We start from the raw sequence: 14597 nt of genomic DNA on the forward strand, positions 1-14597 counted from the left end.
TACAGAGAACAAGCATAACACACCTGAGACACTCCTGCATGGCCCATATTTCACATATGATCTTTACATTCATGATTGGTCTCCAACTGTAGTGGCCGTCTCCTGCTGTGGTCCATTGCTCAGCTTGTAATAGTTCTGGAACATAAATAGTTCTTTGTAAATAAATAGCTTATGTTTTATATTCAAATACTAGTAATAATTATTTGCATTGGTGGGCACAATATTGCACAAGCCCCTGCCTCAAAGAGCTTCCAATCTATATTCAATATGAATAATGACAATATTTATTAACTGTTATTCAATATATTTTCTTGATACATCTATAAGCATTATCTTGACTTTTGTTTTAAACTGTTGGTTTATACAATCCTTTCTCAAGCCTTGAAGTGCTTGACAAGAGTTACAGCTCCAATTCTGCAAACACTTGGCACATGTAAATAGCCCATTGAAATCAATGTGAGTGTGTGTGTGTGTGTGTGTGTGTGTGTGTGTGTGTGTGTGTGTGTGTGTGTGTGTGTGTGTAAAAAAGTATTTGAAGAATGACGACCTTTTATATCTTAGAGTAACTTTGTAGACCACAAAACTGCAGCTATGGCTGAAGTGACAACCACTGGGATGCTCCCACAGCACTACATAACAATTGGGGAAGTGCAGCCTTCTGTTTAAAGAACTGAATTGGGGCTAAGGAGACTGGGGTTCGGTTGCTGCATTTGTCACAGACTTCTTCTGTGACTTTAATTTTTCTTCGTCTCAGCTCCCTGCCTACAAAATGAGGAGGATGATAAAAACTACCTATTATACAGAGGGGCTGAGAGAAGAAATATATTGTTTATGAGAGGCTCAGATACTACAGTGATGGGAGATTTAACAGTATCTAGTTAGACAGATCTCACCCAGTGAAGGGAAAAGGGAGAATTTACACAAACAGAAATGTAATTGCACATCAGAAAAATAATCCCAACTACACATATATAATGATGGGGTCTAGATTTGCTGTTATCATCCAAGAAAGATCTTGGAGTCACCATGGATAGTTGGCTCTGAAAACTTCGGCTCAATATGCAGCCATGGTCGAAAAGGCTAACAGTATGTTTAAAAGTATTAGGAAAGGGATTAAAAATAAGATAGAAAATATCACGCCAGTATATAAATTCATGGTGAGTCCACACCTTGAATACTGTCGTCCAGTTCTAGTCACCCTATCTCAAAAAGGATATTGTGGAACAGAGAAAGGCAACAAAAATGATAAATGGCTTCAATAAGAGAAAAGACTAAAAAAATATTAGAACTGTTCATCTTAGAAAAGAGATGACTAAGGGGGCATACAATAGGTCTATAAAATCATGAATGATGTGGAAAAAGTGAATAGAGAAGTGTTATTTACCCTTTCTTAAAATACAAAAATCAGAGGTCACCCGCTGAAATAAATAATACAAACAAGAGGAAGTAGTTTTTCACACAATCCACCACAAACTTGTGGAACTCATTGCCATGGGATGTTTTGAAGGCCAAAAGTATAACTGGGTTAAAAAAAGGACTGGATAAGTTAATGGAGGATAAGTCCATCAATGGCTATAAGCCAATATGGTCAGGGACATAATTCCATGCTTGGGCAACCTGAAACCTTTGGCTACCAGAAGACAGCAAAGGATCATTCCATAATTGCTTGGATCTGTACACACCCCCTGAAACTCCAGTATGGGCTACTGTCAGAAAAAGGATAATAATATATGGAGATATACCCATCTCATAGAACTGGAAGGGACCCTGAAAGGTCATTGAGTCCAGCCCCCTGCCTTCACTAGTAGGACCAAATACTGATTTTGCCCAAGATCCCTAAGTAGCCCCCTCAAGGACTGAGCTCACAACTCTGGGTTTAGCAGGCTAATACTCAGACCACTGAGCTATCCCTCCTCCTGATACTTGACAAGATGGACCATGGTCTGGCCCAGTATGTTAGCTCTTATCTTCTTATATAATTCTGGAAGGCAGGATGTTCTACTGGATAGGACATCAGACTGGAAGTCATGAGACTAGATTCTATTCCTGGTTCTGCCCGTGAGCTGCTGTGTAACCCTGGAAAAATCACTCTACTTCTGTGTCCCAATTTTCCCAATGGAAAAATGGAGCTATTTACCTTCATTAACAAAGCACTTCAAAATCATCTGATGAGAAGTGTTATATATGACTAATTATTAATTACCCCCATAGGAATTTGGCCAGGAAATCAGAGTTATTTCTATTGTGAAACCTAAAGTAATGATTAACTCTTTCGTAAATTGCTCTGAGATCCTCATACAAAAAGTATTATATAAGTAAGTGCTAGATAAGGAAATATAGGGAAAGAGGTTACATTTGCCCAAAGCCCCACAGTGAGGTAGTAACAGAGCTGAAAATAAAATCAATGTGCCACAGATATTCAGTGACCAGAAGTAAACAAGAATTGTATAAAATATCTTCTAAAATAATGACAAAAGATGTCCATATTAGTATTTGGACAATTTTATTAAATTCAGTAAAATAAAGGCATAAAGGTCACTCTTTTCCTTCCCCAAATTGTTGTGTAGTGTTGCTGGAGCTATCGCAATAATTGTAACATCAGCTGTAGCTGTGCAGTGCAGTGGTCTGTGGGGTGATTTTAGCATGTATAACAAATAATAATAGTAAAAATAATGCTGAAAAATAGTCTGAAGAGTGATTTTTTTTAAATCGCTCTTTTTCCTTTAACATAGTGATATGTACTTTTAACTTTCATGTCAGCTGAGCATATGCACATATTTATAGAGAGAGTTTGTAATTCAGTCTGACAGATTTGCAGCTTGGCATCTTTGGTTGAAGAGTACTATGTAAATGTCAGTCATTATTAGACAGACATTTACACAGCACCATACAAAATTATGGCAAGAGAGAAAATACACTGGCACTTGGAGTGGCATTAATTTGCAACCTGACTGTCATACTGTTGTTCCTTTTCCCATTTTCCACCCCCAAGCAGCGATTCTAATTTCCACAAGGAAATACATTTCACCTGTGAACTGTTCTCTTTAGAAAATATTGTTTTAATTGAGTTACTCTTATTGGAGCCATCTTTCTAATGTTAACAGATTCAGAAAGATGTCTAATTACCCATATCATTCATCAAACAGCAATTTGCTATGGTTCTGAACAAAATAGGTCAGCTTACTTAATATAAATAGCGACTTCTGCCACCATTTCATACCTTCTCAGGTTCTAACCAGTGGGAACTGACTATAATGTTATGTAAATAACAGTAACCTGAAGTACAGTATAAAATAAACTTTTTAAACAAACAGTGGAGAAAACCTAAAATCACTAGAACAAAGATTACAGAAAAAAAAATCTCAATTTTTTTTACTTTGTGCACTTTACTATACTTTGCACAAATCTAGTTTCACTGTTTCCCCTATATAACAAGTTAATCACTTTCCTGAGTTTGTGTGTGTCTTTCACACAGCAATAGAGAAGTTTAAAAGAATAAAATAGGTAAATATAGTTGTAAACCAAGCAAACTTGATAGGAAGATTCAGGGGGAGGTGCAGCACCTTAAACTATTTGAAATCTTGATGATTTGAAAAATAAAAAATAAATTGAAGTTGACAGTATCTTTTAACATTAAAAAAAAAATCTTACCCAAACATTGCAGTTATTAAAACAAGCAGCCATGAGAAAACCAGGAAAGTCAGAGTTAACATTAAATTTAAAAGAAACCAAAACATATGAAAGCATGGAAATTCACAACTTTATCCACCATAACACTTTCACCCCATCGGGACCCCAAAAATAGAAAGACGTGTGTGTTACACAATTCTATAACTGGACATCTAATGTGCCAAAGGCATGGGAGGCTACTCATCCAGCAAAAGGAGAGGGAGGGCTGAAAAAAGGAGCAGAATCAGCCTCATGAAAGAAGATGAACGGAAGAGGATTATCACATGGCATATCAATGTTAGCTGAAGGGGGTGGGGTGGAGGACCAGTCTTCCAAAACAGGTGATGGGGGTGTGATAATCTGTGCCTCAAAGCAGCACCCTGAAACCTCCAGATTCACCACTGTGATTATGATTAAGTATGCCTTGTGAGATATCATTTTGCAAGTCTTGATTTGTTGAAGAATAATATCCTGTTGGATTGTATGTGGAGTTACGAGGTATTGTTACTGAAATATATTGTGAGGTACTCTCAGATAGTAAATGTGTGGAACTTGCAAGATTGCTTGCCCTTAATGGAAACTCTCTCTGTAACTTTGAAAACAGTTCCTGAGCATGTCTAGTAACTACCACTTCCCACTTCTAGATGTCTTGGGACCCTTCTGACTAAGGTCATGTCTACACTATGGGTGCAAGAGTGGTATAGCTACAGAACCATGGATATGCTGCTGTAGCGCTATAGCGTAGACATTTCCTATAGCAATAGACAGGGGTTTTCCATCACTGTAGAAATTCTACCTCCCTGAGCAACAGTAACTAGGTTAATGTTATAGACCTAGCTGCATCTATAACAGAGATTGATATAGCTTCAGCACTCAGGATGTGATTTTTTTTCACATCTCTGAGCTCCGTAGGTATGTCAACTTAACTTTTAAGTGTAGATCAGGCCTAAGGTGTCCAACATAGAGGATAAAACTGAAATCCATGGCCTGGTCTGCACTACTAAGTTAGATTAATGTAAGTAACCTTGCATTGATCTATTTGTGCATATGCTTACATTCAGTTTTGTCTCTGGTGGACATAAAAACTCCATTACAGTGACACAGTAAAATCACCTACCCGAATGGAGTAGAGCCCTGGCTGACCTACTGAGGTGGACAGAGTGTGAGTGTAGACATTGCTTGACGTATATTGACCCTAACAGTGTTCTGGCAACTGTCCCACAATGCCCCATTCCCTGTGACAATGATGGCTCTGATAACAATTTTAAACGCATGGGTCACAGAGACTGGAAGCCACCCTTCCCAATCTTTAAACACTTGCATGATTTTTAAATGCCTTTTCCTGATTGCCTACCTTGGGAAGCACACTTAGCAGCTCACATTTTTTTGTATGCAACTGCCCTATTGACCGTGCCAGGTCTACACACTAGACACATTCCTTCCTGGAGTAGACAGGAAGTACTGGATTTTGTGGACCTGTGGGAGAATATGCTGTACAAGCATAGCTATGGATCAGCTATACATAAGTGGACATTTACAATCAAATAGCATGGTTGATTCAGGCAAAGGGAAATGACAGCAGTGCTGCATGAAAGCAAAGGAACTTCACCAGGGATACCACAAGACCAGGAAGTGCAATAATAGATCAAATTGCATGCCATGGACAGCAAGGAAGATGAGGAGTGAGACATGACAGGGGACTTCAGCCAACATTTGAGACTCCACTAAGGTCCAGCCAGCCCTGCCAGAGAAGCACCGATGATCCTGATGAAGGGGAAGGGACTCAGATAAGTGAGTGGATGCATTTTTTCCTTACATTTTTTACATTTAAAGATGACACCCAACCCATCCTCAAGTTAACAAGACAAAGGTTTTGATTTTTCATTCTTTTGCATTTATGAGATGAGGTTGAGGACCACAAACAGAAAACTGTTATCTGCTTTTTATTCCCCTGGTGAGTTGGAACGGGTGGCAGAGCAGATAGAGGGCTTTATGTGCATAGGGATTTTATCTTCCTTTATTCTCTTTTATTCTCCTGAGAGAGCTTGATGAAACTTTCATGTAGGTACCCTGCAACCCTTTCTGAAGGTTTCTAGGAGTGGCAGCCTTAGTTCTTCCACTGCAGTAGGACACTTTCCCATGCCTCTCCGCAATGAGTTTGGCTGGCACCATTGCTGTAAGCAGGTTCAGAAGACTTTGGGACATACGTGTAACAGCTGTGTCTTTGTGACCCTCAGGAGTGAAATATCAGCTAAAACCACCAGCTGTCACCCTTCAGGTATCACCACCACCTGTGGAAAATAGTGCCAGTATTCAGTGCTATTGCCTTATACTCATACCCATGAGTTGGGATTAAAATTGTATAGCTTCATGCAATAGAAAATCCATCCCCCTTCCAACTTGTACCTGGTAGGCCAAACTCACCATTGCTGGGGCGAGAGAGTGTTGCTAGCTGAGGTGTGAATAAGCATTTCTTAGTAAAAGTGTTGATTGGAAGAAGGGAAGGAAGTTTTGAAATTTATCTTTTCCTTGTGACTGTAAATCCAATGGTAAGGGCCCAAAAGCAAGCTATTCTGCTGGGTAGGAAAGATAGAAAATGTGGCAAAAGACTAGCTTGGCTTAACCACGAGATCTTGCATGATCTAAAAAATAAAAAGGAGTCATATAAAAAATGGAAACTAGCACAAATTACAAAGGATGAATATAGGCAAACAACACAGGAATGCAGGGGCAAGATTAGAAAGGCAAAGGCACAAAATGTGCTCAAACTAGCTACAGGAGTAAAGGGAAAGAAGACGACTTTTTATCAATACGTTAGAAGCAAAAGGAAGACCAAGGACAGGGTAGGCCAACTGCTCAGTGAAGAGGGAGAAACAGTAACAGGAAACTTGGAAAAGGCAGAGATGCTCAATGACTGTTTTGTTTCGGTCTTCACCGAGAAGTCTGAAGGAATGCCTAACATAGTGAATGTTTATGGGAAAGGGGTAGGTTTGGAAGATAAAATAAAAAAAGAACAAGTTAAAAATTACTTAGAAAAGTTAGATGCCTGCAAGTCACCAGGACCTGATGAAATGCATCCTAGAATACTCAAGTAGCTAATAGAGGAGGTATCTGAGCCTCTAGCTATTATCTTTGGAAAATCATGGCAGACAGGAGAGATTCCAAAAGACTGGAAAAGGGCAAATATTGTGCCCATCTATAAAAAGGGAAATAAAAACAACCCAGGAAACTACAGACCAGTTAGTTTAACTTCTGTGCCAGGGAAGATAATGGGCAAGTAATTAAGGAAATCATCTGCAAACACTTGGAAGGTGGTAAGGTGATAGGGAATAGCCAGCATGGATTTGTAAAGAACAAATCATGTTCAAACCAATCTGATCGCTTTCTTTGATAGGATAAGGAGTCTTGTGGATAAGGGAGAAGCGGTGGATGTGGTATACCTAGACTTTAGTAAGGCATTTGATACGGTCTCGCATGATATTCTTATCATAAACTAGGCAAATACAACTTAGATGGGGCTACTATAAGGTGGGTGCATAACTGGCTGGATAACCGTACTCAGAGAGTAGTTATTAATGGTTCCAATCCTGCTGGAAAGGTATAACAAGTGGGGTTCCACAGGGGTCTGTTTTTGGGACCGGCTCTGTTCAATATCTTCATCAACGACTTAGATATGGCATAGAAAGTACGCTTATTAAGTTTGCAGATGATACCAAACTGGGAGGGATTGCAACTGCTTTGGAGGACAGGGTCAAAATTCAAAATGATCTGGACAAATTGGAGAAATGGTCTGAGGTAAACAGGATGAAGTTTAATAAAGACAAATGCAAAGTGCTCCACTTAGGAAGGAACAATCAGTTTCACACATACAGAATGGGAAGAGACTGTCTAGGAAGGAGTATGGCAGAAAGGATCTAGGGGTTAGTGGACCACAAGCTAAATATGAGTCAACAGTGTGATGCAAGGAGCAAGTAATTAACAAAACATCTGCAAACACTTGAAGTGGTAAGGGATAGGAAAGCCATCAGATTTGAAAAGAACAAATCATGATCAACCAATCTGATCGCTTTCTTGATAGGATAAGGATCTGTGGGTAAGGGAACGGTGGATTGGTATACTAGACTTTAGTAAGGCTTGATACGGTCTCGCAGAATATTCATCATAAACTAGGCAAATACAACTTAGATGGCTATTAAGTGGGTCAGAACTGGCTGGATCACCATACCAGGATGTTATTAATGGTGTTCATCCTGCGGAAATAGAATAATATAGGGTCCCAGGGGTCCTGTTTTAGGCCGGCCTTTGTTCAATATTCATCCAACACGACGTAAGAGCAATGGGCTTAAACTGCAGCAAAGGAGGTTTAGGTTGGACATTAGGAAAAAGTTCCTAACTGTCAGGGTGGTTAAACACTGGAATAAATTGCCTAGGGAAGTTGCAGAATCTCCATCTCTGGAGATATTTATGAGTAGGTTAGATAAATGTCTATCAAGGATGTTCTAGACAATATTTGGTCCTGCCATGAGGGCAGGGGACTGGACTCGATGACCTCTCGAGGTCCCTTCCAGCCCTACAATCTATGAATCTATGAATCTGTCTGTTTTTATCAGGAGCTTCTGACATGGTGGCCTTAACGGGGTGCTGTTCCCCCCGCTCCCCTTCCCCCCCACACACACTCACAGAATGCCTGACCCTTATGAGGAGGAGAAAGAAGAGAACTAGGGAGGAGATGTTCAGTGAGATCCTGCAAGCCAGTGCTGCATCAGACCATGAACAAATAGCATGAAGAGTCAATATGACCAACAGCATAGAGAAAGACAGAGAGGACAGGAAAAATGCCTAGCAGTCCCAGGAAGACAACGAGTGAGAAATGCAGCAGGATATGATGGGTCTTCTCAGACTGCAAACCCAAATGCTGCAGATATACTGGTCCAAAAGCCCAGACTCTCCACCTTTTGCAGTCCTTGGAAAACTCCATGATTGCTGCTCCACACACCCTACAACATACCATGGGGCATCATGGGGCACATCTTTCATTACCCCTCCCATTCTATGCCGGGAGACAGCAAGGAAAACCACAGCTTCATATGCATTGACTTGTGAGAAGCACTGTTGGGGTATGTGTGCCACAATGGACTACATTTGTACTGAAATAGACTGAATTGTTTACTTTCTAATTTTAAATTTTCATCCTGTTATGTTAAAAGTTTGTATAACATTGCCTATAGAGCTATTTTGCACATTGATTTTCTGCACTGTTTTTTTCCACCCAGTACAAGTTCTATTTTTGGAGAATCAAATCATCTTTATTAGTTCACAGCAAACATTTCAGACTGCATAGTGGTTGTCAAAGCAAACAGTACTTGTAAATGCACACCAAGCACCACAGAACTTATGACTTCAGGAAAACACCCAGTCATATTTATCAATTTACCACTGACACTACACAGTTCTTAGAAGCACCCAAACTCCACACCCAGAGAGCATCCCAGTACAGAACACTGCTGGGGTTGACCATTAGAGTACTGTTTCAAAGCCTCCTTCAACCACATAGCTCCACAATGGGCTCTTGTAATAGGCCTTGTGTCTGGCTGTTCAAAGTCAACAGACAGCCCTTCCACCCTGGCGACAGCTTTTCCAATTCTCCCTCACAGATATGATGCAAGATACAACAGGCAGCTATAACCATTGGGTTATTTTTCTCACAGAGATCCCAATCTAGTGAGTAAACATCACCAGTGTCCCTTCAATCTACCAAAAGCAATTTTAACAGCCATTCTATACAGGCTGAGCCATAGTTGAATCTTTGCTTGGTTTTGTTGAGGTGGCCAGTGTACAGCCTCATGAGCCAGGGGAGTAAGGGCCAGAATCACGACTAGCATTTCAATATCAGCAATGGTAATCCATCCTGCACTTTGACAAGTCAGAAATGCAACATTTCCTACAGAACAGAAATGTTTCAAAGAAATCCATTTTGAAAGACCCAAAACAGAATTTTTCAAATATTTCTGACCCTCTCACTAGCTCCCGATCTTGATAGCCTGGGAGGCAGCTAGCCTACTACATGGACAGCCATGTGGCATGGAGCCAGAGAGCCTTAGCAGCCTACCAGGCAATCAACCTGGAGTCCCATACCGTGGAAGCACTGGTATCCCATACCCAGCTCTGCAGCTGCCTGACTGGTGACCAACCAGGGAGGAGCTGGGAGCCCGGGGAATGCAGAATCTGTGAGTCCAAGCTGATGAGGGGCTCTAATGCTGCTGTTGTAGGTTAAATATATGATTTTGTATTAGAGAGAAAATATTGATATCGTCTTGGATTATTCAGGAGCTGCTCTCCCATGGTTTTGTGCTGATGAAACAATCAGGATTTCCTCAACTCTCTATTGTTCAAGCCAAGGTTCAGATAACAGACCAAAGCAGGGTCTGACTCAGTTGCGGTGCTATCAATGGCTGCTGTTTTAGGAGTTAAGCCCCCAATAGTGTCTTATTTTTAATTTCCCTCTTATGCCCTATCGTAACACACCTCATGTGAAAACTGCCTAGGGATGTCTAATGGAGATTGGGACTACAAAAGGGAATTTATTTTAAAGTGAATTTAATGCTAATAATAGATGATAGCTTAAGAACCCTAGAGACCAAATGCTTCTCATTACTCACAGAAAACCTGTAACATGGCAACAGCAGTGCAGGTTTCCCCACACTGTTTTCCACCCCACTGCCAATAAATTTCAACCTGCTCTGAAGAGATTATCTTTAGTCATGAGTAGAGCTGGGTGAATAATTGATTTTTTCGTTCAACTAGCAAACCAAAAAAATAGAACAAATATTAGATTCAGTTCCAAAAATATTTGGAATTTGTCATCAAATTGGAAAAATTCAGAAAGCTATGTGTGTTTTCTCCCCCATTACTTTCACCACAGAGGTTAGGTCATTTGTCTGGCCTGTGGTTTGAATCTCACCCTGGAGCAGGGATTTGAACTCAGATCTCTCCTCCGCACCACCCCAAACAGCCTTACCACTAAGTTATAGGCTACTTTGCTCTCAATTTCCCCTATAGATAACCTTTAGCTCAGCTTTACTCCTGGAGGTTGCATGGCAGGCCACTGTGTGCATACAGGTCCCAACCAGTTGGACATTCATTTCCTTATAAGTAAAAGGACTGTGGCAAAGGGGTGGATAGAGGATTCATACCTAGCCAGCATCACCATAGGGATACTCAGGATCTCTTTTACTGTAAACAATATCAGGTATCCTGGCACACAAGTGAATTCTTCCTGCTCCTGGGTAACCCAGGAAGGAAGAGAGAAGGGGGTTACATATAAATACTAAATTACCAATTGGGCCAGAAATCCTGCTGATTTTGGCCAGGGCTGGTGGGTATCACAGGCCAGGGGAGGCATAGCCTCCCCAAACAGCCAGGTGTGGTCCCACCGGCAATCCACGCCGAGTCTCCCTACTGGGTCCTGCTCTTCCCACATTGCCCCAGCCAAGGCTGCTCACTCCTCCTCCTGCCCTTGCTCAGCCCCTCTCCCAAAGCAGGCGCATGTTGGTGCTGGTGCTAGGGCCAGGCAGCTGGCAGCTCAGGACTCAGGGCAGCCAGTGGCCAGGGCCAGCCAGTGAGCTGGGACTCCGGCCTAACAGGATGCCAGGACTCAGGCTGGCTGGGATGGGGATCCTCCATCAGTGATGGGGACTCGGGGATTCTGCAGGGGAGGGGGCGGAAGGGCAGGGGAGGTTTGGGGCCTCAGGTGGAAGGAGTGGTGCCAGCGGCTAACCTCCCTGAAGGGGGGTTTCACATGCTGCCCATGATTGAGGCACTCATCTGGGAGGTAGGAGGAATGGATTCAAATCTTCTCTCTGCCTGAGTGAAAGTAGGGAATCTATAAATCTAAATTTGCAGACTCAATTTGTTATAATATTTCTCTTCACTTCTTGTATAGTTGTATAGTGTTGCATTCCCAGAGGCATTGTGATATTCAGCTATTATGTTTACAATGCTTTGAGAGCCTCAGATGAAAAGTGCTTTAGAAGTACCTTCCCCCATACGCTCACTCATAGATAAAGAGCACCACCATCAAGATCTGTGCACAGAATGTGCTCCAGACTATGTGAGTTGCCAGAATGAGATTCTGTTCACAATGCAGCTCTGTGACCATCCCTCTCCTTTCCTGCATGAGGAATGAAATAGTTCATAATGTTGACATTTAAATCATCGTCACCAGGCATCTGAGCTCACACCACCCAGGATTAATGGGGAAGTTCACACATCTCAGTGCTATTGTTCTTGGTTCTCTGCAGACTCTCAGATAGCCCTGTATTGGTTACATTTGGTTTGCATTTTTCTGGTTTTCTTTGCAACCGTACGAGCTTTTCTTTTTTTAAAGTGAGATTCTGTAGAAGAAAGTAATATCTTCAGGCATGCGCCAGTATAAGTTGCCACCATGCGTTGGCTATTTCTGAGCCCGGTCTACATGATTTAAAGATTTAAAGTCAGCATATACATTACTGAAAATTCATGATCCACCATGTATCAATTTTATGGTATTCACCCAACAGTTCTGAAGGAACTCAAATGTGAATTGCAAAACCACTAACTGTAGTCTGTAACCTATCATTTAAATCAGCTTCTGTATCAAATGACTTGAGGAAAGCTAATGTGATGACAATTTTAAAAAGGGCTCCAGAGGTGATCCTGGCAGTTACAGGATGATAAATCTGACTTCCATATTGGACAAAGTGGTTGAAACGATAGTAAAGAACAGAATTATCAGACACATAGATGAACATAATTTGTTGGGGAAGAGGAGTCAACATAGTTTTTGTAAAGGGAAATCATGCCTCACCAATCTACTAGAATTCTTTGTGGGGGTCAACAAGCATGTGCACAAGGGAGATCCAGTGGATACAGTGTATTTAGATTTTCAAAAAGCATTTGACAAGGTCCTTCACAAAGGGCTCTTAAGGAAACTAAGCTGTCGTGGATTAAGAGGGAAGGTCCTCTCCTGGATCAGTAACTGGTTAAAAGATAGGAAACAAAGGGTAGGAACAAATGTTCAGTTTTCAGAATGGAGAGAGGTTAATAGTGGTGTCTCCCAGAGGTCTATAATGGGATCAGTCCTATTCAACATATTCATAAATGATCTGGAAAAAGGAGTAAACAGTGAGGTGGCAAAATCTGCAGATGATACAAAAATACTCAAGATAGTTAAGATCCAGGCAGACCGCGAAGAGCTACATAAGGATCTCTCAAAACTAGGTACTTGGGCAACAAAATGGCAGATGAAATTCAATGTTGATAAAGGCAAAGTAATGCACATTGGAAAACATAATCCAAACTTTACAAAGAAAATGATAGGATCTAAGTTAGCTGTTACCACTCAAGAAAGACATTCTGGAGTCATTGTGGCTAGTTCTCTGAAAACATCTACACCATGTGCAGTGGCAGTCAAAATGTCAAAAATGCATTGATCGTCCAGATGATCATTTGCCCCACCTTGGACTTTTGCCCCCCACCCTCAAGGCTGACCTTATCATGTTTAGGGAGCTCGCAGAGCTGTGTGCTTGCCAAGGAAGAGTGAGAAAGAGGTGTATTTAACTATTATGATTTGATACTGTGAGTTCACTCACAATACTGCTTCTGTGCTCTGTTTATTGTTTCTTGAGCTTCTGCAGATGTGCCCTGGAGGTGAACCCCCTATACACTGGCTGAGTGCCTCTGTCAGGTAAGGAAGCGACCCAGGAGTAGTAAGAAGGACATGTTTAGGGAGGTGCTCCAGTTGTCTGATGCCACAGATAATGATCATAGGGTGTGGAGATAGATAATTACAAAAAATTGAAAATAGCCTGGAAACGAAGCAAAGTCAGAAGCATATTTTAGTGAGCTAGGAGCAAATGATAAAACTGATGGAGGACCAGAGATGCTGAAGTCTCTGATTGCACTGCAGTCAAAACACAGGCAGCTCATACAGAACTGTGTGCCATGCCCTCCCCAAACTCCCCACCTGCACTCCTTGTGTGTTCTTGGCCCATCACAATACCCCTTTCACTCCACTCCTTTGGATTGGTTCCCTAATTACTGCTGGATTTACACACAGCTATGAGAGTGCTCCTCAGTGTCATGTCCCTTGTAAGACATCAAACTCTGTGTATTGGTTATTGCTGTTTAATAAAAATGTACTCATAGAAAGAAAAAGAATCTTTATTTTTCTCCTACATACAGTGGTTGCTGCCGGAAATCCTACACAGTGGTAATAGGCACATTTGCAGACTACAAATCATGCTCAGGAAGCAGTCATCACAAGGGTCATTCCAGGTGGCAAGTAAACAAATCCTGGCTGAATGCAATCCAGAAAGACACAACTGGGGCTCATTGTCAAAATGCTGCTTCAAAGCATCCCTGATTCTAATAGCCCCCATTGAGCCCCTCTAATAGCCCTGGTATCTGGCTGCTCAAAATCAGCCACCAGTCTATCCACCATTCGATGCTTCACCCCTGGGAAACTTTTTCCCTTAGCTTTACAAATGTTATGCAGAGCACAGCAGGCTGCTATGGCCATAGGAATGTTTTCCTTTTTGGAGTCTAACCTGCCATAAAGGCAGTGCCAGCAAGCCCTTAATCTTCCAAATGCACATTCAGTGGTCATTCTGCTCTTGCTGAGCCTGTCTAAGAACTCCTTGCTGCTGTCCAGGTTCCCTGTATAAGGCTTCATGAGCCAAGGGAGTAAGGGATAGGCTGGGTCTCCCTGGATCACAGTGGGCATTTCAACATCCCCCATTGGAATCTTCTGGTCTAGAAAGAAAGTCCATGTTCTTCTTCGAGTGCTTGCTCATATCCATTCCAGTTAGGTGTGTGCGCGCCGTGTGCACGTTCGTCGGAAGATTTTTACCCTAGCAACACTCGGTGGGTCGGCAGGGCGCCCCCTGGAG

The sequence above is a fragment of the Chelonoidis abingdonii genome, chromosome 2, assembly GCF_003597395.2.
Source record: "Chelonoidis abingdonii isolate Lonesome George chromosome 2, CheloAbing_2.0, whole genome shotgun sequence".
NCBI lineage: Eukaryota > Metazoa > Chordata > Testudines > Testudinidae > Chelonoidis > Chelonoidis abingdonii.